The following is a 26,341-nucleotide window of genomic DNA, read 5'->3' on the forward strand; positions in this document are numbered from 1 at the left end:
TTACTATGAGTTTGTGTATTTTTCTGTGATTTCAGGTATTTTCTGACTGAAATTGAGGGACTTGAGCAAAAATCAGATTCAGAGGTTGAAGAAGGACTGCTGATGCTGTTGGATTCTGACCTCCCTGCACTCAAAATGGATTTTCTGGAGCTACAGAACTCGAAACGGCGCGCTTCCAATTGCGTTGGAAAGTAGACATCCAGGGCTTTCCAGCAATGTATAATAGTCCATACTTTACCCAAGTTTAGACGACACAAACTGGCGTTCAACGCCAGTTTTCTGCCCAATTCTGGCGTCCAGCGCCAGAAACAAGTTGCAAAGTGGAGTTCAACACCCAAAATGGCACCAAAACTGGCGTTCAACTCCAGGAATGACCTCTACACGTGTAACACTCAAGCTCAGCCCAAGAACACATCAAGTGGGCCCCGGAAGTGGATTTATGCATCAATTACTTACTTCTGTAAACCCTAGTAGCTAGTTTATTATAAATAGAACTTTTTATCATTGTATTCATAGTCTTGGTTACTCCGGTTCCCCTCTGGGGCCGAGACCAATGAACTCCATTATCACTTATGTATTTTCAATGGTAGAGTTTCTACACTCCATAGATTAAGGTGTGGAGCTCTGCTGTTCCTCAAAGATTAATGCAAAGTACTACTGTTTTCTATTCAATTCATCTTATTTCGCTTCTAAGATATTCATTCGCACTTCAACCTGAATGTGATGAACGTGACAATCATCATCATTCCCTATGAACGCGTGCATGACAACCACTTCCGTTCTACCTTAGATTGAATGAGTATCTCTTGGATCTCTTAATCAGAATCTTCGTGGTGTAAGCTAGAATGATGGCGGCATTCAAGAGAATCCGGAAAGTCTAAACCTTGTCTGTGGTATTCCGAGTAGGATTCAATGATTGAATGACTGTGACGAGCTTCAAACTCGCGATTGCTGGGCGTAGTGACAGACGCAAAAGGATAGTAAATCCTATTCCAGCATGATCGAGAACCGACAGATGAATAGCCATGCCGTGACAGGGTGCGTTGACCATGTTCACTGAGAGGATAGGATGTAACCATTGACAAGGGTGATGCCTCCAGACGATTAGCCGTGCCGTGACAGGGCATTTGGATAATTTTCCCGAGAGAAGACCGAAAGTAGCCATTGACAATGGTGATGCCTTACATAAAGCTAGCCATGGAAAGGAGTAAGACTGATTGGATGAAGATAGCAGGAAAGCAGAGGTTCAGAGGAACGAAAGCATCTCTATTCGCTTATCTGAAATTCTCACCAATGATTTACATAAGTATTTCTATCCCTATTTTATTAATTACTTTCGAAAACCCCATTATTATTTTATATCCACCTGACTGAGATTTACAAGGTGGCCATAGCTTGCTTCATACCAACAATCTCCGTGGGATTCGACCCTTACTCACGTAAGGTATTACTTGGACGACCCAGTGCACTTGCTGGTTAGTTGTGCGAAGTTGTGAATCATGGTATTGGCATAATGTTTTTGGCGCCATTACCAGGGAAAGAAAGAGCGATGAATTTTACATAATCAAAGTGTAATCACAATTTCTGCACACCAGAAACCATCGTTATTAGACGCTTGTTTATGCCATAACATATCACTTGATGTCTTACTGCACATGAATAACCACTGCAGTCGTGGTATGAGGGGAAAGTAACGAAGAGTCTTGGCTGGTATAGGTTTTCCATTTCTCTTCACTGGTATGTTGAGCCTAACAATAGATCCCTTTTTAGTCTTCTGCTTCTATCTTGAATACCCACATTTCTTGCACCTAGTCAAGTTCTCATCATCACCTCGGTATAGCATACAATCATTTGGACAAGCATCTATCTTGGTGTATTCAATACCCAACTTTCTTATTGTCTTCCTGACTTCATACACTGTCTTTGGAAGTTTTGCTTGTTCGAATGCGTCCCGAAGTAAGTCAAGAATCATTGTCATTGCCTTGTCACTCACACTGCACATACACTTGATATGATAAAGCTTTACTAAGAACGATAATTTGGAGTACTTTGAGCATCCGGGATATAACTCCTGCTCTCTATCTGCCAGTAGATCGTTAAAATCCTGCGCCGCGTGACTTGGACCTTCATACAAGTACGGTAATACACTTTCATCATCTTCTGCATGTTCGATTGTTGTGATGTCCTCACTCCCATATTGCATCGTGAAATTGAATGCCTCGTTCACCATTTGGTGCATTTGATTCACTTGGGATATCAGATTTTCATCTACTCGTCCCAATCCAGCCAAATAGTATATCCAGGGGAAAATGGTCGTAACAACAGATGGTCGTATGCATCCTCTCTTGTTTGCATAAGTTGAAACCCGCATTTAGAACATGGACACTTTATCATGCCATCGGAGGATGCATTCGCAAACGCAAAGTCTAAAAAGTTGTTCAGTCCTTGCCTATATTCAACACTATTCCGTGCCTTTGAAATCCAGGTTTTATCAATATCTAGTATAGTATCAAAATATATCGAACTAATTAATAGTGACGTAAGAAATATAAGAAAACAAACTGGTAAAAATTGTCCTCCATCAGAAGTATCACGATTTAGTTTTATCTAGCAACTTAGGTTTAGCGAATTACAGTTGATATGAAATTTAAAATGGTTTGCACAATATAAAAAATATGTTTCCTTCGCTTACTCTCATAAGGAAAATTGTTTAACTAATGTCTTTATTAAAGTGAACAATGTGTAACTAATTTCTTTTAAAGTGAACAATGTGTAACTAATGTCTTTATTAAATATTTTATTACTTCTACTTATTTTAACTAAATTATTGTTTACGTGTCATGCAAGTTGGTTGAAATTGTTTTCAATTTATGTTAACTACTATTGACGGAAACTTAAATATTAAAATTCAATAATGATTTTAATTCTTATTTAAAAGAAATTATAAATTCAAATCAATAAATTATATTTTATTGTCAGCCACCTTCTAATTTGGAATAAAAAATCCCCTACAGTTTCAATTTGGATTTCTCGATTATTGTGTTGATTATCAGACTTTATACATTTTTTTTATTATATACCATTTTTAAATATATTTAACATATGATAAATAATATAAAAAATAGTTCGTTCATCTCTATCATTATATATAACGTGTATTTCAAATATTTATATCCTTATAAATATTTATAACTATTATAAATTATAGCTATTATATGCAATTATTATAATAAGTTTGTTAATAGTTATTATAGTTTATTATTTAATAATTATTATATTTATAGCTATTATGATTTTAATATATTTATAGGTATTATAAATATAATAATAGCTATTTATAGTATAATAAATATCATTAATTTATTATTATTAATTATTTATAGGTATAACATAATAAAGATTACTAATTATGTACATTACTTATAAGGATATTTGATTAATTTTATGAAATCTTAAAATTAATTTCTATCATTAATTTTAGTTCGCCCGGTTTGAATAATCCCCCAAAACATTAACATTTTTATTTTTATTAAAAAAAACAAACTCCTAAACCTAATGGACTACTCGCAAGCCCCACACTCCTCCCAGGCCCCAACTCATCTCCCCTCTTATCTGAAAATTGAAATGACAAAGAAACAAACTCTAGCAGCCACTGCCCTCTCTTAACCCCGTACCGCAGGCATCACCCAGCACAACCACTGCTGCCCCCACCGCCCTGCAGCACCGCGTCAACCTCATCGCCGATTGGGTTTGGATCTGTGTTCGTCGGCGTGGTCTGGTCATCGGTAGCAGGGTTGAAGATTTCTCACTATCGCCGTTGTCAAGGTCTCTTTTCTCCTCGCCGTCGCCGCCGAGTTCACTCTTCTCCTCGCCGTAAGCGCCAAGTTCTCTATTATCCTCACTGTTGCCATTGAGGTCTGTCTTCTACTCGCCATTGCCGTTGAGCTCGCTCTTTGTTTCCGTCAAGCTCGCTCTCTGTCTCTCTGTCCCTTCCTCTGGTTAGCTTAAACACTGCTTCTTGAGTTAGGTTTTTCTTGTTTTGTTGATCTGTTCTTAATAATAATGAATTACTGATTGAGTTACTGGGGTAGTTCACTGATATTGAGTTGCTGAGATTGCCATAATAATATTGTTGAGTGTTTTTCTGATGTTTCTCTGTCTCTACCTCTGGTAATCTATTCAGCATTAAGCACTTTTTGAAACATTTGATATTCACTTTTTGCTTGATTTATTCTCTTAATTTGTTGTTGATAATATTGTTTGAGCTGCTAGGTTAAGGTACTGATCATGAATGGTATCAGATTTTGTGAATTTTGTTAATTTGTATATGCTATTGTGAACAGGTTTTTTAGTTGTATACTTTTTTTGGTTAAAGATTTAATTTTTCAAGGGGCGTTTATTTTCATTTAGTATGAAATTAGTAAAACTATAAAAAAAGGTTTCAAATAGTACATATATAAGACACGGTCGCGTCATTCGGAGCTTTTCTTTTCACGCGGTCGCGTCAGTCATGTGGCCGCGTCGCTGCTGATTTGCAGTTGGCACGCGATCGCATCGTCCATGCGATCGCGTGGATACCAGTTTCTTCAGAACTCCGTTTTGTGCTTTCCTTCCATTTTGTATGTTTCCTTTCCATCCTTTAAGTCATTCCTACCTTAGAAGATCTGAAAACTACTCAACACACTAATCACGGCATCGAATGGAATTAAAGGTGATTAAAATAATTAATTTAAAAGCATAGAAAACATGTTTTTCACATACATCACATAATAAGGAAGGGAAAGTAAAACCATGCAATTAATATGAATAAGTAGGTGAAGGATTGAATAAATTAATCAAACTAAGCACAAAATACATAACAAAATATGGGTTTATCAACCTCCCCACACTTAAACAATAGCATGTCCTCATGTTAAATCCAAGGTAATAAGTAAGGTTAAAGTGATGAAATGTCATGCAATGCAATCTAATCTAAATGCAACTACCTAAATGAGTCATGCAATTCTAATTTATTCACTCATATATAAAGCTTATAGGTAGTTAAATTAATTCACATTCTCAAGGAGTCATATATGTATATATAGCCAAGCCTTAATCAATAAGCTCTTTTACAATTGAGATGGGAGAAAAAGCATTTTATGAACTTGCAAGATAATTAGATAATTCAAACAGAGATAAATGTTAATGAGCTATTGAACCCTCACTGGATTTGTGTTTACTCTCTAGTCACTCAGTGTTTATTGGGTTAATCACTCTATTCCTCTTTTTATTCTTCCTTTCTATAACTTTGTTCTTCATCTAACCAATCAACAATTATAGAATACAGTCATACCAAAAATCATGAGGTCTTTAATTAAGGTTGTAATGGGGCCAAGGTAAAGGTGAGGGTATATGTATAAGGCTAAGTGAGCTAATAAGTGAATCCTTAATTAGACTAAGATCTCACCTAACATACATACTTAGTAAAACAAAACTTCTTTACCTATTTTCCCATATTTTCCCACTTGATGTTACATGCTCATGTTTCAACTTTTGTTCTTATTCCATGTGCATTGCTTTTATTTTTGCATTTGGAGAATTCTTTTGTATTCCCTTTATTAAATACTGAAATTTTTTTTAATGCACATGGTAATTTAATCACTTTGATTTTTCATGAGCATGCTTTCCAAAATTTCTTATTTTGAGTTATTTTATTCTTTTCAACTTTTCTACCTTTTGTTTTTATCATCCATGTTCCCAATAGGTTTCCCACATTTAAACTATTCATAATTTTCTATCTTAAGCTAACCAAGGATTCAACTTGGAATTTTATTTTGTTTTTCTGCTTAAGGCTAGTAGTGTGGTTAATAGAATAAAAAGGGATTTAAAGGCTCAAGGGGGCTAACAAGGGTGATGTGAAAGGTAGGTTAATTTGGGAATAAGTGAGCTAAAATCAAATGATGGCCTCAATCACTCTTTTGGTATGTATCTATATTCTATATTCTATATTCTATAATTGGACATATAGATTAAAACAAAGTAAAGAACATCAGAATATAAAAGAAGGGCGAAACACACAGGAATAAAAATTATGGTTTGAATGTAACCATACAATTAGGCTCAAAACTCACAGGCTGTGTATTCTGTAGCTCAAAAATGATTTATCAGTTATGTATGTCATGCAGGTTTGGTTAAAAATTCCCATTATTCTCAATGTAAAACTTATATTCAATGGCTTTAAAGTTTTAGTGTTTCTCCTTGATGAAGTGTTGTTAACTTAACTACATGATGTAATGCTATATATACAAGGTTTATGGATTTAAATCTGTTATGTTCAAGTTCCTAGCTTACTTCCTTTTTATATTTTCAATTTAAACTAAGCTATCTTATGATAAAAAGGGTAAACTATACTAATTAATCTACTAATAAGTTAGAATTGCAAACTAAACTAAATAACTAAGATATGAACTAAAGTGCAAAATGCAGAAATAGAGTAAAATACATAAAATTAGCAATGTATAAGTACTCAGAAAATAAAAAATAAAAATAAAGAGAAAAATATAGAAAAATATCCAAAATAAAAGAAAAAGAGTCTGTAGTGGTTCACCAAAATAATACGCCAGAGATGGCGACCTCCCCACACTTAAGATGAAGCATCATCCCTGATGCTCACTCAAGCAGGGTGTGAAGGGGTGTCATCACTGGAAGGGATGGTAGCTAGTGTCTCTGTGGTGGCTGGCTGAATGTCCGGCTGCTGGAGAGGAGGGGCTGTCTGAATGGGATCTCAGGATCTGCAGCCTCAATCTGCTGGGGTGCTGCCTGCTGGGTGTCTGCCTGCGCTGCCTCTCCCTGGGGATGGGTCTCTGCCTCGGGCACATCCGCCTCCTCCTCAGATGCCTCAGAAGGTGTGTCAGGCTCGGAGGGGATGTCGCCGGATCGTATCATCAGCTTCAGGTGCTCATAGCGTCGCTTGTTGCGATGCTCCATCTGGTTAAGTCATCGAAACAAGCGGTGCACCAGATGATAGACAGGCTCTGTGGCAGGTGGAGGTGCAGTGGTGGTGGCAGGGGTGGCTGGGGTAGCAGTGGAGGAAGAGGGACCGGCAGATGGTGTAGCTGTATCATCAGCAGTGGCAGTCAGGAATGGAGGTCTGTAGCCCAAGGCCAGGAAGTTCCTACTGTGCGGGATAATCCTCTTGCATTCCGCAGCAGGTGGCCTCTCATCAGCATCCTCCCATGGCACGTCAGCTCGACGGCCCAACTGTGTAACCAGATAAGGAAAGGAAAGAGTGCCTCGGACATGGACCCTGGCCATATAGTGCCGGATAAAGCATGACAGGTACAGGTCCTTACCCTCCATCACACACCATAGGAGGGTGAACATAGCGGCTGGTATCTCAGTCTCGTGAGTACTCGGCATAATGTAGTTGCTGAATATCTGATGCCATAGCTGAGCCTCATCGTTAAGGTAGATTCGCTTGATCCCTTTCGGCATGGTGGTGTTCTGACCCATGATCCAAGGAACTGACGGGTCAAGGGCAATCCGGGCCTTGACTGCATCTCAGTCAAACTTCATGAAGTGCATATCCTCTTCAGCTTTCTGATAGCCATCTGTCTGATCAGTCCTAGGCAGAAGCTTCAGAACTTCTTCTATTGCCTCTTCAGTAACCAGAATCTGCTTCCCTCTGAGGTTCACTACATCTAGGGAAGTTTTGAAGTAGTTACAGTAGAATTCCCTAACCCAAGATGCATTAACCTCAGTCAGAGGTCTCTCTAGAAAGAACCAGCCTCTTTGTTTGATCTGATCAGAGGTGTATAGCTGGAGTTCTTCTGGGATCTTCAAAGTCCGCTCCAGGTATAGGTTCCTGAAGTTTGCAAACACCGGATACTTCAGCTCACAGTATCGGTTTCCAAACTTTACTGAGTCAATGGCAGGAAGTAGCTGGTCGGCCTTTTCCTGTGGGGTAAAGGCTTTTTCCCGCAAGGAGGCATCATGCATGAGGTCGATGATAGACACGGAGGCTTCTCCTCTTTTCCTTTTGCCAGAAGTGGCCTGGCCCTTTCCGTGTCTCTGGGAATCTGACATCCTGAAAAATAGAAAACCAGGATATAATAAAAATAGGAAGGCAAAAAGGCAAATAATCAAAGAAAACACAAAGTGGCAAAGGAGCAATAGGATAATGAATATGAGTTAAGTAAAAGGTGCATTTGCAATTGTATAGGAGTGAAAAGTCTGAAAAGAAGAAATCACAATCCAAAATGTAATTGAATGCAAGTTAAATAGAAAAATTAACATCATGCCTTGGTTATAATGTTAAAAGAAAGTGAAAGAAAAAGCAGAAAAAAAAAGTTTTGAAAAGGTTAGGTTGGTTAGAGTCTTAAGACCATGGAATATAGTGAAAAAATTATAGGCCCTACTAAGAATAATTAGACTAAGATTAATATAATATACATCAACACTTAGTCTCCTTAATTGACATGTGTGATTGTTGGATCTACTGTGTAATGAATTGTTTAATATATATATATATATATATATATATATATATATATATATATATAGTACTGCTTCTTCTTGTATATGATATATTGTGTTTGTAAAAATTAGGAAATAATTGATGTCATATGGGTTGCCGATTTGACTACTTGGATAATAATGCATATCACATCATATGTTTTCACTTATTTATAATCTTTATACAGAGGTTATTAGTCAAAAGTATTTTAAGATTTAAATCCTTGTATATATGTATCAACTTTATATGGAAAATGATGCGACCTATTGAAAATTAGTGTGCGAAATTAGAACTCGCACAACTTTACCGGCAAGTGCACTGGGTCATCCAAGTAATACCTCAGGTGAGTGAAGATTGATTGATGAGCGGATATTTTATACGCTTTTTGGCATCATTTTCATATAGTTTTTAGTAGTTTTTGTTTAGTTTTTATTAAGTTTTTATAGGTTTTAGTGTTAAATTCACATTTTTGGATTCTACTATGAGTTTTTGTATTTTTGTATAATTTTAGTTATTTTCTGGCTGAAATTGAGGAGCTAGAGCAGAAGTCTGATTCAGAGACAGAGAAAGCACTGCATATGCTGTCCGGATCTGACCTCCTTGCATTTAGAAGAGTTTTTTTGGAGCTATAGAAGTCTAAATGGAGCGCTCTCAATGGCTATAGAAAGCTGACTTCCAGAGCTTTTTCAACAATATATAATAGTCCATACTTTGCTTTAGATTAGAAGGCCCAAAACTGGTGTCCAATGCCAGCTTCCTGCCCTCTTCCAGGCGTATCCAGCGCCCAAAGAGCAGAGACCAATGTACAAACACCCCAAGAGAATCCCCTAGCTGGTGTTCCATGCCCAAGAGACCTCATAGCACGTGGATCTCATCAAAGCTCAACCCAAACACTCACTAAGTGGGCTCCAGAAGTGGATTTTAGCACTAAATAGACTATTTTACCCTTACTAGTCATCTGTTTAGTATTTAAAGTTATTTTTACATAATCATTAAGGGGGGACGTGGTGTACGAAATTGTGATTACACTTTTCACAACTCCGCACAACTAACCAGCAAGTGCACTGGGTCGTCCAAGTAATAGCTTACGTGAGTAAGGGTCGATCCCACGGAGATTGTCGGCTTGAAGCAAGCTATGGTTATTTTGTAAATCTTAGTCAGGAGATTAATGATAAGAGTGATTGTATTTATGAAAAATAAATAACATGAAATGAATAGTACTTGTGATTCAGTTATGAGAAACAGGCTGAGGTTCCGGAGATGCTCTGTCGTCTGAATCTCTGCTTTCCTACTGTCTTCTTCTCCAAACACACATGGCTTCCTTCAATGGCAAGCTGTATGATCCTCTCGGATGAAAAATACTAGGTACAGTCTCTGCACGGCTAATCAACTGTCGGATTTCTCATCTCGGATGAAAAATACCATGTACAGCTACCGTACGGCTAATCATCTGTCGGTTCTCACTAGCGTCGGAATAAGACATTTGTCCTTTTGCACACTATCACTGTGCCCAACATTCGTGAGTTTGAAGCTCGTCACAGTCATCCCTTCTCAGATCTTACTCGGAATACGACAGACAAGGTTTAGACTTTTCGGATCCCAGAAATGCTGCCAATTGGTTCTAGCCTATACCACGAAGGTTCTAACCTCCGAACTCGGTCCGTGGATCAGAAACCCAAGAGATACGCACTCAAGTTGTCGCCCAATGACTACGTTCAGCTCAGATAGAACGGGAGTGGTTGTCAGGCACGAATTCATAGAATTGAGAATAATGATGAGTGTCACGGATCATCAGACTCTCTATATTGAAGTACGAATGATTATCTTAGAATAGAATCAAGCGTGATTGAATAGAAAACAGTAGTAATTGCATTAATCCATTGAAACACAGCAGAGCTCCTCACCCCCACCTATGGGGTTTAGAGACTCATGCCGTCAAAGATACAATATGGAATGTAAACAATGTCATGAGTTCCAAAAATGAATCTCTAAAAGTAGTTTTTATACTAGACTAGTAACTTAGGTTTATAGAAAATGAGTAACTAAGTGCAGACAGTGCAGAAATCCACTTCTGGGACCCACTTGGTGCGTGTCTGGGCTGAGCTTCCAAGCTTTCACGTGCATATGCCCAAAGATGGCGTTAAACACCACCCTGGGTACCAGAATGGGAGTTTAACGCCGAAAAAGGTGCCAGTTCTGGCGTTTTACGCCAGAAAGTTTTAGGCTGACTTTGAACGCCAGTTTGGGCCATTAATTCTCGAGAAAAGTATAAACTATTAAATATTGCTGGAAAGCCCAGGATGTCTACTTTCCAACGCAATTGAGAGCACACCAATTGGGCTTCTGTAGCTCGAGAAAATTCATTTCAAGTGCATGAAGCTCAGAATCCAACAGCATCTGCAGTCATTTTTTAGCCTCTGAATCAGATTTTTGCTCAGGTCCCTCAATTTCAGCCAGAAAATACCTAAAATTACAGAAAATCACACAAAATCATAGTAAAGTCCAGAAAATGTGATTTTTGAATAAAAACTAATAAAAATATAATAAAAAGTGACTAAAACATACTAAAAACTATATAAAAACAATGCCAAAAAGGGTATAAATTATCCGCTCATCACAACACCAAACTTAAATTGTTGCTTGTTTCCAAGCAACTAAAAACAAAATAGGATAAAAAGAAGAGAATATACAATAAATTTCAAAAATATCAATGAAGATTAGCTTCAATTAGATGAGCGGGACTTGTAGCCTTTTTGTTTCTGAACAGTTTTGGCATCTCACTTTATCCTTTGAAGTTCAGAATGATTGGCATCCATAGGAACTCAGAATTCAGATAGTGTTATTGATTCTCTTAGTTCAGTATGTTGATTCTTGAACACAGCTACTTTATGAGTCTTGGTCGTGACCCTAAGCATTTTGTTTTCCAGTATTACCACCGGATACATAAATACCACTGACACATAACTGGGTGAACCTTTTTAGATTGTGACTCAGCTTTGCTAGAGTCCCCAGTTAGAGGTGCCCAGAGCTCTTAAGCACACTCCTTTTTGCTTTGGACCACGACTTTAACCGCTCAGTCTCAAGCTTTTCAGTTGACACTTTCACGCCACAAGCACATGGTTAGGGACAGCTTGATTTAGCCGCTTAGGCCAGGATTTTATTTCTTTGGGCCCTCCTATCCATTAATGCTCAAAGCCTTAGATCCTTTTTACCCTTGCCTTTTGGTTTAAAGGGTTATTAGCTTTTTCTGCTTGCTTTTTCTTTCTCTTCTCTCTTTTTTTTCATATATTTTTTTTCGCAAGCTTTGTCCATTCACTGCTTTTTCTTGCTTCAAGAATCAATTTTATGATTTTTCAGATTATCAATAACATTTCTCCTTTTTCATTATTCTTTCAAGAGCCAACAATTTTAACATTCATAAACAACAAATTCAAAAATATGCAATGTTCAAGCATTCATTCAGAAAACAAAAAGTATTGCCACCACATCAAAATAATTAAACTAATTTCAAGATAAAATTCAAAATTTATGTACTTCTTGTTCTTTTGCAAATAAAAACATTTTTTCATTTAAGAAAGGTGATGGATTCATAGGACATTCATAGCTTTAAGATATAAACTCTAAACTTTATTGATCATGGAATAAAAATAAGACATAAAATAAACATAAAAGCAGACAAATAATAATAAAGAAAGGAAATTAAAGACATAAAAATAAATGACTCTAATACTAATGCTTATGTAACTCTTAAAATAGGTTTCTAATAATAAAAGTTATCACAGAGTTAGGACTCAACAACCTTTATTTTGAGAGATAGGTGCTCCTTCAATCTGTGGGATGTTCGGCTCTTCAAGGATAAGCTTCTGGCGCTTTAGTTCCTGTAGCTCACGCCCTTGCTCCTCTTGTTCCCTGAGCAGTTTGCAGAGCATGCTGTTCTGATTCTGCTGCTCTTCTTTGAGTTGATCCATAGATTCTTGCAGCTTGTTGCCAGATGCTTCTAAGTGGGCCCAATAGTCAAATTGAGGAATTTCTGGGAGGAGCTCATGCGCCCTCCTCTTGGTGAGGTTGTCTTGAACTTGAGGTCCATCCATTACCCTTTTGGTGATTGGGTGTTGATAAACCACTATTTTATGGTTTATATTATGTTTAATTGTGTGGTTTATCATGATCCTTACCCACTTATTCATTAAATTAGCATGAAATTATAATCCCTTCCTGAATTTATAACATGTTTGAAAACTGCTTCCTAGAAACTTTAATTATGTATTTTTAATTCTTCTTTATTCCATTCGATGTCGTGATCTGTGTGTTGAGTGCTTCAGACTTTATAGGGCATGAATGAGTTGGAGATTGGAAAGGAAGCTAGCAAAAATGGAAGGAACACAAGAATTTGAGGAGATAACAAGCGAGAAGTGACGCGGTCGCATGGCGCACGCGACCGCAGGAGAGAAAATGGCAGTGACGCGGCCGCATGGCTCACGCGGCCGCACGGATTAGAAAAGCTCAGGCGACGCGGTAGCGTGGACGACGCGAACGCGTGGCAAGGAAAAGCGCGAATGACGCGTCCGCATGGATGACGCGATCGCGTGACATGTGCGATCTGCATAATCTGCAGACTTCGCTGGGGGCGATTTTGGACCTTATTTCGACCCAATTTTCGGCCCGGAACAGCAGACTAGAGCCAGAGAATATGCAGAAACGAAAGAGAACATTCATTCTACACAGTTGACAGTTTTAGATCTAGTTTTTCCTCCTCTAGGTTTTTCTCTCTAGGTTTTCGAATTTTAATTTTGGGAATTGATCTTAGCATTGGAACATTGAGAAGAGTTATTTTTCCTCATCAAGACCTTGTCATTCTAGTTCGTTCTCTTAACTTGGTTTTATTCTTCCATGTTCTTTGCTTTGTTCAATTTTATCATTTGAATACTTTCATGATTATTTGATACAAGGATTATTTCTTCCATTTTAATTTATTTTTCCATTCCAATAATCATGTCTTCTTTTAATTCCCTTTCATGTGTTATGGATTTATTATTTACAATGAGTGAGTAGTTCCCCCACTTGATAGGGAGTTGATTGAAAGGAACTCTTGAGTTGGAAGGATTGAAAGAAAATTGTAATTGGGTTAACTGTTGGATTGTTATCTAATCACTAACACCAATCCCTTTAAACTAAGTGGGTTGCGACTCGTGAACAGATCTAGCATTCCAACTTGTTTGACTTTCCCTTACCTAGTAAAGGATAACTAAACAGAACAACCATTAATTATAAATTAATCTTGAAATCATCCCATCAATGATAGAGATTCCAACTAATCAACTCTCAGTCAAGGCTTTTATTCATATTATTTAAATTTCCTCTTTTTAATTTTCCCTCTACTTAACTCAACTTCTTAGAACATCTGATTAATAAAATAGCACACTTTTCTGCAACTCGTTGGGAGACGACCTGGGACTTAAACTCTTAGTAATTTTTAATTTAAACTCTCTTTGACATATTTCTAAATTGATAGGCAGATTTTTGGTGAGTTGAGAACTATACTTACAACGTAACTATTTTAATAATTTTTAATTCACCAACTTCTGCGCCTCATCAATTTTTGGCGCCGTTGCCGGGGAGTTGCAATAGAGTGCTAAAGTTATTAATTAGAATTTATTTACTTGCATTTTATTTTATTTTGCTACTATGAGCTGCATGTTTCTTCCGTCAAATGACGCGTTCACTTCCTGATCCACGCTTGCTAATATTCGATCCTGAAATTGAAAGGACTATTTCACGAATAAGGCGAGAACAGCGTCGGTTAGTCTGCTCTGAGGGCGGATCTGAAAGTGAACTTGAGGAAGAAACCAGCCCCCGTTCTACTGATTCGGTTGTTTTACGTGCAGAAGACATGGCAGCTAGGAGAGTTACCATCCAGGAGGAAGGAGCCCCTGATTTTACAATGTAACCGTTTCAAGCGCATCATCCAGCGGTAGCTATAGATTTTGAAATAAAGACCGCACTGCTAAATTTGATGCCCAAGTTTCATGGCCTACCTGCTCAAGAGCCTATCAAGCACTTGAGAGATTTCCAGGCAGCCTGTTCTACTGTCAGGCGTGATGGTACTGATGAAACTTCGATTTTGCTGAAAGCTTTCCCGTTTTCTCTTGAGGGAAAAGCAAGAGAGTGGTACTACACTCAACCTCTAGCAAATGTATCCAACTGGGATACACTCAGAAAGGAGTTTTTGGAGAAATTCTTTCCATCTGAAGTTACTGATAAACTGAGGAAGGATATTTCCACAATTGTTCAGGATGATAATGAGACTCTCTTTGAATACTGGGAGTGCTTCAATAATCTTCTGGAAGCATGCCCCCACCACAGGATTGACAAGATAGTGTTACTTAGCTATATTACACAGGGCATGAGGTCCCAAGATAAGACCACATTGGAAAGTGCTAGCAATGGGTCTATGAAGAAGTACAAGACCACTGATGAGGCTTGGCAATTGATCAGTGATTTAGCTGAATCTACTAGGAACCACAGACAAAGGCAAGGCCGTTCAAAAGTCGTTGCAGAAGTATCCTCTAACAGAGAGACTGCTGCTCTAACTCAAAGTATATGTGAGATGACCAACTTGCTGAAACAGATATAATTGAATCAACAACAAGCTCAGCAAGCTCAACCTCCTCCGCCACAGCAAAACCAACAACTAGTCCCACAAAGAATTTGCAGAATCTGTGCTGATTACAGCCATTACACTGATGAATGCCCGCAGCTCCAACAAGAAGACAACATGGTGGCATCCACTCATAACTTCTATGACCGCCCCAACCAAGGGTACAATCAAAGTGGAAATAATAACCATGGATGGCAGGACAATTCTAACCAGAATTGGAGGGACAACAATAACAGAGGAGGCAGAGATAATTAGGGAAATCAGAGGTGGAATAATAACAACAACAGGCAGCAGAATCAACCTTACAGAGCACCTCACCTGAGGTAAAACCAAGGACCACAGAACAATCAACAGCAGACATCTCAATTTACTTATTCTTCTTTATCTCCTAATGAAGAGCTACTACAATCATTTGAGCGAAGACAACAGACCATGGAAAATAACATGAATAGTATTAACGCTAGTCTGAATGGTCTCACCTCTACTTTGCAAGCTCTTATGTCACAGATTGGATCAACGCAAAATTCCAGTAACCAACCTTCAAGCTCCACTAGAATCCCCTCTCAACCATTACCCAATCCAAAGGGAGGCATTAATGCCATCACCCTAAGGTCTGGAACCACACTGCAGGAGAGGAGTCAGAAGGAACCAAGCCTGCCAGAACACACCTCAGCTGAAGAGGTAGTAGAAATAGAAGATGTCGAAGAGGAAGAGGACATACAGGACATAGCTGAAGAAGAAATAGCTCAACCACAGGAGGAAGCACCAAAAGGCGCAGACACCACAGAGAACACCACTCCTATTCCATTTCCACAACTTGCAAGGAAGCCCAGGAAGCAGCTGGAACCCGACCCCAAAATGGTAGAATATTCAAAAAGGTTGAGGTAACTGTTCCTCTTTTTGATATTATTCAGCAGGTACCTAAATATGCAAAGTTTCTAAAAGACTTGTGTATCCATAAAGACAAAATTAATGAATTAGAAACTATTCCTTTAGGTAGTTCTATATCCGCTTTAATGGGAGGATTACCTGAAAAATGTAGTGATCCAGGTCCTTGTATAGTTAGCTGTACTATTGGTGGTGTAGTAATTTATGATTGCATGTGTGATTTAGGAGCATGTGTCAGTATAATGCCTTTGTCTATATATGATATTTTGAGGCTCCCTCCCTTAAAAAGGTCGGTAGCTCATTTTGTGTTAGCAGATAAAAGCATTATTACAGTGGCTGGAGTTGCTGAAGATGTTTTGGTGAACATTAAAGGACTTACATTTCCCACTGATTTTTATATCTTGGAGATGCCCCATAATGATTCAGATAAGCCATCATCAATCCTACTTGGAAGACCATTCCTGAAGACATCAAAATTCAAATTGGATGCTTTTTCAGGAACATACTCCTTTGAAATAGATGGCCGCATAGTAATCTTCAATCTGAATGGAGTCATTGATAACCCCCCAGAAGATCGTTCTATCTTTTAGTGTGATGTCATAGATGAAAGTGTAGCTGAAATTCACAAGGAAGAGTTAGAAGAGAGGCACACTGGACAAGGTCCAAGTGTGGGGACCCTCTTAACTGACAATGAGGGCACTTCGTCATTTTCACAAGCCCCAGATAATCCAGAGCCTGTCCATGACCAAAAGTTAGAATTGAAACCCCTCCCTCCACATCTCAAATATGCTTATCTTGAAGATGAGCAGAGGTTTCCAGTTATCATTGTAAGGGAACTTACTTCTCCACAAGAAGAGCAGTTACTTGATGTGCTGAGGAAGCATAAGAAGGCAATTGGGTGGAGCTTGGCAGACATAGTAGGCATCAACCCTCAAGTATGTGAGCACAGAATATTTTTAGAAGAGGGAGCAAGACGTATCCATCAACCCCAAAGAAGATTGAATCCCACCATCTTGGAAGTTGTCAAAAAGGAAGTGACCAGACTGTTGGAAGCAGGTATCATATATCCCATTTCAGACAGCGAATGGGTAAGCCCAGTACAAATGGTGCCCAAGAAGTCTGGAGTCACTACAGTGAAGAATGAGCATGGAGAGCTCATAGCAACTAGAGTTCAGAATGCTTGGAGAGTCTGCATCGATTACAGGCGTCTCAACCAAGCTACCCGTAAGGATCACTACCCACTTCCATTCATTGATCAAATGCTGGATCGCCTGTCAGGTAAATCACATTATTGCTTTTTAGATGGTTACACAGGTTATTTCCAGATTCATATAGCTCCTGAGGATCAGGAAAAGACTACTTTTACATGTCCTTTTGGGACTTATGCTTACAAGAGAATGCCCTTTGGCTTGTGCAATGCACCAGCTACTTTCCAAAGGTGCATGATGAGTCTTTTTTCTGATCTTATTGAGGACTGTATGGAAGTTTTTATGGATGATTTTAGCATTTATGGTGATTCTTTTAGCCTTTGCTTAGATGGATTATCTAGAGTATTAGATAGATGTGTTAATACAAACCTTGTATTGAATTTCGAAAAATGTCACTTTATGGTAAAACAAGGAATTGTATTAGGACATGTGGTATCTAATAATGGCATTTCTGTAGACCCAGCAAAGGTGAATGTTATTTCTAGTTTACCTTACCCCTCTTCTGTGAGGGAAGTCCGTTCGTTCCTTGGCCATGCAGGTTTTTACAGGAGATTTATTAGGGACTTTAGTAAGGTCGCACTTCCCTTATCCAGATTACTGCAGAAGGATATTGAGTTCGAGTTCAGTAAGGATTGCAAACAAGCGTTTGATAAGCTGAAGACTGCTCTGACTCAAGCTCTAATTGTGAGAGGACCGGACTGGAGCCAGCCATTTGAAATCATGTGCGATGCTTCCAACCATGCAGTAGGAGCAGTGCTGGCTCAGCGTGAAGGTAAGGATCCTTTCGTTATTGCTTATGAGTCTAAGACTTTAGACACTGCCCAGTCCAATTATACTACTACTGAGAAAGAGCTTCTTGCTATTGTTTTTGCTCTGGATAAATTCCGAGCTTATTTACTTGGTACTAAAGTAGTAGTGTATTTGGATCATGCAGCTTTAAATTATCTATTAGCTAAAAAGGAATCCAAACCAAGACTTATACGTTGGATACTGCTGTTACAAGAATTTGATTTAGAAATAAAGGATAGGAGTGGTAATCAGAATTTAGTGGCAGACCACTTGAGTCACCTTGAGCATATTAAGGATGATTTTACTCCTATGGATGATAATTTTCCTTTTGATAACCTGCAAGCAGTATCTGAGGTAGTCCCTTGGTATGCACCTGTTGCTAATTATTTAGTTAGCCGCACATTTCCTCCAAATTTCTCTAAGCATCAAAGAGACAAGCTGAAAAGCGAGTCTAAATATTATATATGGGATGACCCATATTTATGGAGATGTGGCGCTGATCAAGTAATTAGACGTTGTGTGCCTCAATCAGAATTCCAGTCCATTTTAGAGGCCTGTCACTCATCTGAGAGTGGAGGACATTTTGGTCCTCAAAGAACAGCTAGAAAGATCTTAGACTGTGGATTCTGGTGGCCTACTCTTTTTCGAGACGCTGCTGAGTTTTGTAAATCTTGTCTCCCATGCCAGAAATTTGGTAATATATCCAGGAGGGATGAGATGCCTCAACAAATTATGCTTTTCTGTGAAATTTTTGATGTTTGGGGCATTGACTTCATGGGTCCATTTCCAAATTCTAATGGATATTTTTATATATTGTTAGCTGTGGATTATGTTTTCAAATGGGTGGAAGCAATTCCTACCCGCACTGATGATGCTAACACTGTTGTTTCCTTTGTGAGAAACCATATTATATGTCGCTTCGGATCACCACGAGCAATCGTGAGTGATCAAGGCACCCATTTTTGTAACAGGAGACTGACATGATTAATGAAGAAGCATGGGATAATTCATAAAGTTGCAACAGTTTACCATCCCCAAACTAATGGGCAAGCCGAGGTGTCAAACATAGAAATTAAGCGTATCTTGCAAAAAATAGTAAAGCCTCATAGAAAAGACTGGAGCACCAGGCTACAAGATGCACTCTGGACATATAGGACGGCATACAAGACACCCATTGGGATGAGTCCTTTCCGCTTGGTTTATGGAAAAGCTTGTCATCTCCCAGTTGAAGTAGAACACAGAGCCTTTTGGGCAGTTAAGGAGTGCAACATGGGAATTGAGAAAGCCGGAGCTGAAAAGAAGTTGCAACTATAGGAACTGGAGAGCCTTCGCCTAGAAGCTTATGAAAATTCCAGAATATACAAGGAAAAGATGAAGGCTGTACATGATCAAAACATCAAGAAGAAAGAGTTCCAACCTGGGGATTTAGTCCTCCTTTACAAATCTCGACTAAGGCTCATGCCAGGCAAGTTGAGATCAAGATGGGAAGGTCCATATAGAGTAGAAAAGGCCGAACCGTACGGAGTTTATCACCTAAGCCATCCTTCAAGCTCTGAACTTATTAAGGTTAATGGACAACGCCTGAAGCTATACTATGGTGAGAAGATGCAGAGAAACAAGGAGCTTGAGATCTTCCTCTTGGAAGATCCCCACATAGCAGAAGATTGAGCTGGTGGAGCGTCCAACTTACGGACGTTAAAGCAAAGTGCTAGGTGGGAGACAACCCACCATGGTATGATCGTTCTTTTCTTTATTTTTAGTTTTTCCCTATTCAATAACTCTTCTCTTTATTAGTACTTTCGTGCATTTGCATTTATATGTTTTATTTCTTTCAAAAAAATTTTTTTTGCTACGCGACGCGATCGCATCAGCGACGCGTCCGCGTCACAGGGAGAGTAAAGAAAAATAAAAATGAACAGAAAGTTACGCTGGAGTGTAGCTGGAGGCGTGCCAATGGCACAAATCCTTCCACGCAACCGCGTTGCTGACGCATTCGCGTCGCATAGGAATCATGGCCTCCCACGCGACCGCGTGCCCCACGCGACCGCGTGCCCCACGCGGCCGCGTGCCCTGAGTTTTCGACGTAAAAGGGTGCACAATGAAATATTGTGTGAGAGTGATGCTGGATTGGTGCTGGAGGCACAATCCTTATCACGCGACCGCGTCGCCGACACGGCCGCGTCATCCGTTCTCGGACACACACTCACGCGATCGCGTGACCCACGCGATCGCGCCACCCCAATTTTGGCAACTTAATTAATTTGAACAGAGAGTTGTGCTGGTGCGAGGCTGCACTCGCGCCAGAAGCATAATATGGGTCACGCGACCGCGTGACCGACGCGATCGCGTCACCATACTTGAAGCACATCCACGCGAACGCGTGCCCCACGCGGCCGCGTCGCATGCGCCGCACAGCTCATCCAAAAATTACCACATATCTTATCTTTCTCTCCTCCAAATCCTAATTTTTCTTTTCCCTCCTTATTTCTTCCTTCTCCCTTCTTCTTCCAATCTCACCTATCTCTCTCTCTCTCTCTCACCTCCATTACCAAGGTTCTATTTTCTTCTTCCTTCTTCTCTTTTCTATCATTTTATATATTATTTTATATATTATTTTTCTTCTCATTTTTCATATTTTTCTTTCTTTTTCTTCTCCTTTTTACATGGTGTTAGAAATTTTTTGAGTCATTATCCCTCATTATATGCTTGTGGATTGTTGCAAATTGTTTGACAATTATTTTTATTCTATTTAAGGGATTGCTTGCATGTTCACCTTCATATTTTCTATACCTTATTCATCATGCATGCTATGTGTTTGTGAAAAAGCTCAAATGGCATTATGCACTTCTCTATGTTGTTATACTATTCAATGCTTGCTTTTCACAACTTTCCTTTACTATTGTATTAATTGAATTTAATTGTCAATACAAACGTGATGGTTTGTTACAAAGTCTTGCTTGGTCTATGCTACTCATGCCCTTTGTCGGCATGCCAATAAACACCTTGCAGTCACTTGTCTTTCTATGCACTAGCTATTTTTCATTGTTGGCTTTTCACATTTACTCGAGAGCATGTGTTAATGTCATCTACATCCTAATGTGCATCCATCACCACTCTTCTGTTCTCTTCCTTGCTATCTATCTATTCGAATTTAATTTACTTTCTCCTCTCTTTTCAGGATGGCCACCAAGAAAGGAAAGGAGAAAGCGACTCCTAAACCCCCAGCAAGAAGAGGCACTAAAAGAGCATTAGTGGCAGAGCCCTCTTCAACCGCAGTCAAGCCCTCAACAAAAAGAGTTAAGAGGATAATAAAGGTTGATGAAAAGGAAAAAGCCTTTCCAGCAAAGGACACTGTGCGATTTCCCAATTGCTACTGTGAGCAGATGTTCCCTATCCTGGCAGAAAGGAACTATAACAATGAATACCTTCTTATCCTCCCGTCCAATATTGCTACCTTTGTTGAGCCACAAATTGAACGAAGAAAATGGGGTTTCCTACGAAGACAGCCAAGGCAGGTCAATCTTTCTTGGGTAGTTGAGTTCTACTCTAACTTCTACATGCCAACCCTGCAGTCTGTTTATGTCCGGCAGAAGCAAGTCCCCATCATAGAAGAGGCCATTCAGCAAGCTCTGAGTCTTCCCCCTATTCCAGAAGGAATGGACGCCTTCCAAGAAGCCGCACTTAAGCGCCAGAGGTACCAATTTAACTGGGACTCCGTCCTCGGAGTTATCGCATTACCTGGCAGCCGTTGGATCTACGGATACCACCGTACCCACCCTAAGAGAATCTTGGCTTCAGCACTTACCTTGGAGGCTCGCGTATGGGCACAGATCATGTCCCATTACGTCTTTCCGAGCACTCATGAGTCCTCCTTCACTGCGGACATGGCTGTTCTACTATGGTGCATCCTTACAGACCAACCTCTGCATCTCTCAAGACATATCCGGAATGCTATGGGACACGTACAAATTGTGGGCAACTTATCTTTCCCCGCCTTGGTCTCAGATCTTGTCTCAGTAGCCGGAGTCTCCTACAGAGCTGGGGACACCAAAGCCGTGCTTCCACGGGATGATAAGTATGTCCCTAACGGGAAATACCTCAGACTTCCAGCAGCCACTACAAGTCTTCCTACTGCCCCAGTTGAAGATAATCCTTCTTCAACACCACAAACACCTACAATTGATGAATTGCTCCAGCAGATAATCGAAAGGTTGGATCGGCAAGAACACAAAGCTAAGTTGAGAGAGCACCGTAACGAGCGCCGATTCAAACACCTCAAGGAGCTACTTAAGGGACACTTCAGGGACTCGGATACCCCGGACTCAACTTCTTTTACCAGCACAGGGAGTCACGACGGTCCCAATTGTGGAGATACTGCTACTAGCCCACCCCTGTTCCTGACAGACGGCACCGAGGACGTTGCAAAGCCTTAAGTGTGGGGAGGTCGGTCAGTACCTGACTTCCGGAGGTAATTTCTTTTCCCTAGCACCAATAATTAGGATATTTTAGTTAGATTTTCTTTCTTTTATAGAATAGAATAAATTGCATAGGTTAGGATAGTTGCATGCATGTTCTACTTGATTGAAAAGACAATAAGTTTCTTTTAAGACTCTATCTTTGGAACAAAATTTCACTAATTTTTCAAAATTTTTATGATAAATTTGCTTGAGTTGTATTTGGAACATGATTTTTGAGCTAAAGAACACACAACCTGTGAGGATTTGAGCCTTTATGCGTGGTTACATTATTTAACCATAATTATTTCATTCTTGTGTGTTTACTTCTCTATGATTGTAATCTATATTTTGTTTTATCTTAGATGTCCAATATTTATTATATTTACATGCTTGCACATGATTGAGGCCATTATTTGTTTAAACTCACTTATCCAAATTAAGCCTACCCTTTTCAATTTCCTTTGTTAACCACTTTGAGCCTTTAAATCCCATTTGTTCTATATTTTACCACATTACTAACCTTAAGCTGAAAAACAATTGTATATTCCAAATTGAATCTTTGGTTAGCTTAAGATAGAATTGTGTGTGCTAGTTAAGTCTGGAAAATTGTGGGAACAAAAGTTATTAAGGGAATGTGTCATGAGAATTTAATGGAAATTTGGATACCTACTCATGTGAAACTATAAGAATTAAAAATCTATGTGCATTGATAAACTATATTTATTTTATTGTCAATATATATATATTTATTTATATATATATATATATATATATATATATATATATATATATATATATAAATAAAGGGGACAAAAATTACCCCAATGTTAAATTCAGAATTCAAAGATCAATGCACATATGATAGAATCAAATATAAAGTTGATACATGAGTATGAATAGAAAAAGGGAATTCTGGGTAGCTAGGTATGAACTTTAAGATTACATTAAAAATATATAGGTTGGGTTGAAGCTTGGGTTAATTAAAGATTCAATTTATTAGCTCACTTAACCATATGTATACCCCTACCTGCACCTTAGCCCTATTACAACCTTGAAAAGACTTCATGATGTTTACATTGGTATATTAACTGTTGTTGATTGGTTAGGAGAAGAACAAAAGTTAGAAAGCATGATTAGAGAAGGATAGAGTGATTACCCTATACACTAGAGATTAGAGCGTACATACATTATCAGTGAGGGTTCAATGCTTGAATTTTCATGTTCCCTGCTTTCATGAGCTATCTTCTTGCACCTTTATCTGTTTTATTGTATAATGATAGAATTAGTGGAATTTGATTTGTAATTGTTTTGAAGAGCTTATTTACTTTTGATCAAGTGGGCATGAAACATACAGTTGCATTTATATATATATATATATATATATATATATATATATATATATAGGCTTGCATTGCATTTCATGAGTTTCTACATGTTCATACTTATTTCCTTATCTCCTTCAATTAAGCATGAGGACATGCTAATGTTTAAGTGTGGGGAGGTTGATAAACCACTATTTTATGGTTTATATTATGTTTAATTGTGTGGTTTTATCATGATCCTTACCCACTTATTCATTAAATTAGCATGAAATTATAATCCCTTCGTGAATTTATAACATGTTTGAAAACTTCTTCCTAGAACTTTAATTATGTATTTTTAATTCTCCTTTATTCCATTCGATGCCGTGATCTGTGTGTTGAGTGTTTCAGACTTTATAGGGCATGAATGAGTTGGAGATTGGAAAGGAAGCTAGCAAAAATGGAAGGAACACAAGAATTTGAGGAGATAACCAGCGAGAAGTGACGCGGTCGCATGGCGCACGCGACCGCGCGAAGGAGAGCAAATCGCAGTGACGCGGTAGCGTGGACGACGCGAACGCGTGGCAAGGAAAAGCGCGAATGACGCGTCCGCATGGATGACGTGATCGCGTGACATGTGCGATCTGCATAATCTGCAGACTTTGCTGGGGGCGATTTTGGACCTTATTTCGACCCAGTTTTCGGCCCGAAACAGCAGACTAGAGCCAGAGAATATGCAGAAATGAAAGAGAACATTCATTCTACACAGTTGACAGTTTTAGATCTAGTTTTTCCTCCTCTAGGTTTTTCTCTCTAGGTTTTAGAATTTTAATTTTGGGAATTGATCTTAGCATTGGAACATTGAGAAGAGTTATTTTTCCTCATCAAGACCTCGTCATTCTAGTTCGTTCTCTTAACTTGGTTTTATTCTTCCATGTTCTTTGCTTTGTTCAATTTTGTCATTTGAATACTTTCATGATTATTTGATACAAGGATTATTTCTTCCATTTTAATTTATTTTTCCATTCCAATAATCATGTCTTCTTTTAATTCCCTTTCATGTGTTATGGATTTATTATTTACAATGAGTGAGTAGTTCCCCCACTTGATAGGGAGTTGATTAAAAGGAACTCTTGAGTTGGAAGGATTGAAAGAAAAATTGTAATTGGGTTAACTGTTGGATTGTTATCTAATCACTAACACCAACCCCTTTAAACTAAGTGGGTTGCGACTCGTGAATAGATCTAGCATTCCAACTTGTTTGACTTTCCCTTACCTAGTAAAGGATAACTAAACAGAACAACCATTAAGTATAAATTAATCTTGAAATCATCCCATCAATGATAGAGATTCCAACTAATCAACTCCCAGTCAAGGCTTTTATTCATATTATTTAAATTTCCTCTTTTTAATTTTCCCTCTACTTAACTCAACTTCTTGGAACATCTGATTAATAAAATAGCACACTTTTCTGCAACTCGTTGGGAGACAACCTGGGACTTAAACTCCCAGTAATTTTTAATTTAAACTCTCTGTGACATATTTCTAAATTGATAGGCAGATTTTTGGTGAGTTGAGAACTATACTTGCAACGTAACTATTTTAATACTTTTTAATTCACCAACTTCTGCGCCTCATCAGGTGTTCAAATGGGATATACTCATCCCCACCTATCTGTACTCCCGCATCTTTACATAACAGACTGATCAAGCTTGGGTAAGCCAATTTGGCTTCAATGGATTCCTTGTTTGCAAATAAGTAAATTTCACAAGGAATTAGTTGATGAAGCTCCACTTCTTTTCCCAGCATAATACAGTGAATCATCACTGCTCTTTTGATAGTGACTTCAGAGCGGTTACTGGTGGGAAGTATAGATCGCCCAATGAAATCCAGCCAACCCCTAGCAACTGGCTTGAGGTCTCCTCTCTTCAGTTGGTTTGGAACACCTTTTGCATTGGTTATCCACTTGGTTCCAGGGAGGCATATGTCCTCTAGAACTTGATCCAGCTTTTTATCTTTAGCCATTCTCCTATTAAATGATTCTGGATCATCCTGCAGTTGAGGAAGTTTGAGGACTTCTCTCACTTTGTCAAGATGAAAGTAGATAATCCTCCCTCTGACCATGGTTCAAAAAGTGTGAAAGGCAGTTCCCTCCATTCTTTGCTTATCTATCAGCCACAAATTTGCATAGAATTTCTGGACCATGTTTCTTCCCACATTCCTCTCAGGATTAGCTAGGATTTTCCAGCCTCTGTTTTGAATCTGCTCTTGGATCTCCGGATATTTGTCTTCTTTCAGATCGAACTTGACTTCCGGGATCACTGATCTTCTGCACACTATTTTAAAGTAATGATCTGCATGTTCTTTGGTGCAGAACCTCTCATGCATCCATTGTGGTTTTGGATTATTTTCTTTCTTGCCTCTTGGAGTGGTTTATTTTCCTTTAGGGGCCATGATCTTGGTCAGTGATCACGGAAAATCACACCAAACTTAGAGGTTTGCTTGTCCTCAAGCAAAAGTAAGGAAAGAAGATGAATAGTTGGAGA

The 26,341-nt window shown here is 38.8% G+C and overlaps 1 non-coding gene across 1 annotated transcript; it reads right to left on the reverse strand.

Moving 5' to 3' along the window:
* Positions 1-14,753: 14,753 nt before the first annotated feature.
* On the reverse strand, positions 14,754-14,860 carry LOC148579660 (small nucleolar RNA R71). Its single transcript, XR_015895454.1, has one exon. It is a non-coding gene; the product is annotated as a small nucleolar RNA R71 (small nucleolar RNA).
* Positions 14,861-26,341: the final 11,481 nt, after the last annotated feature.

This window comes from Arachis ipaensis, chromosome B10, assembly GCF_059453495.1.
Source record: "Arachis ipaensis isolate K30076 ecotype BB chromosome B10, ASM5945349v1, whole genome shotgun sequence".
Taxonomy (NCBI): domain Eukaryota; kingdom Viridiplantae; phylum Streptophyta; class Magnoliopsida; order Fabales; family Fabaceae; genus Arachis; species Arachis ipaensis.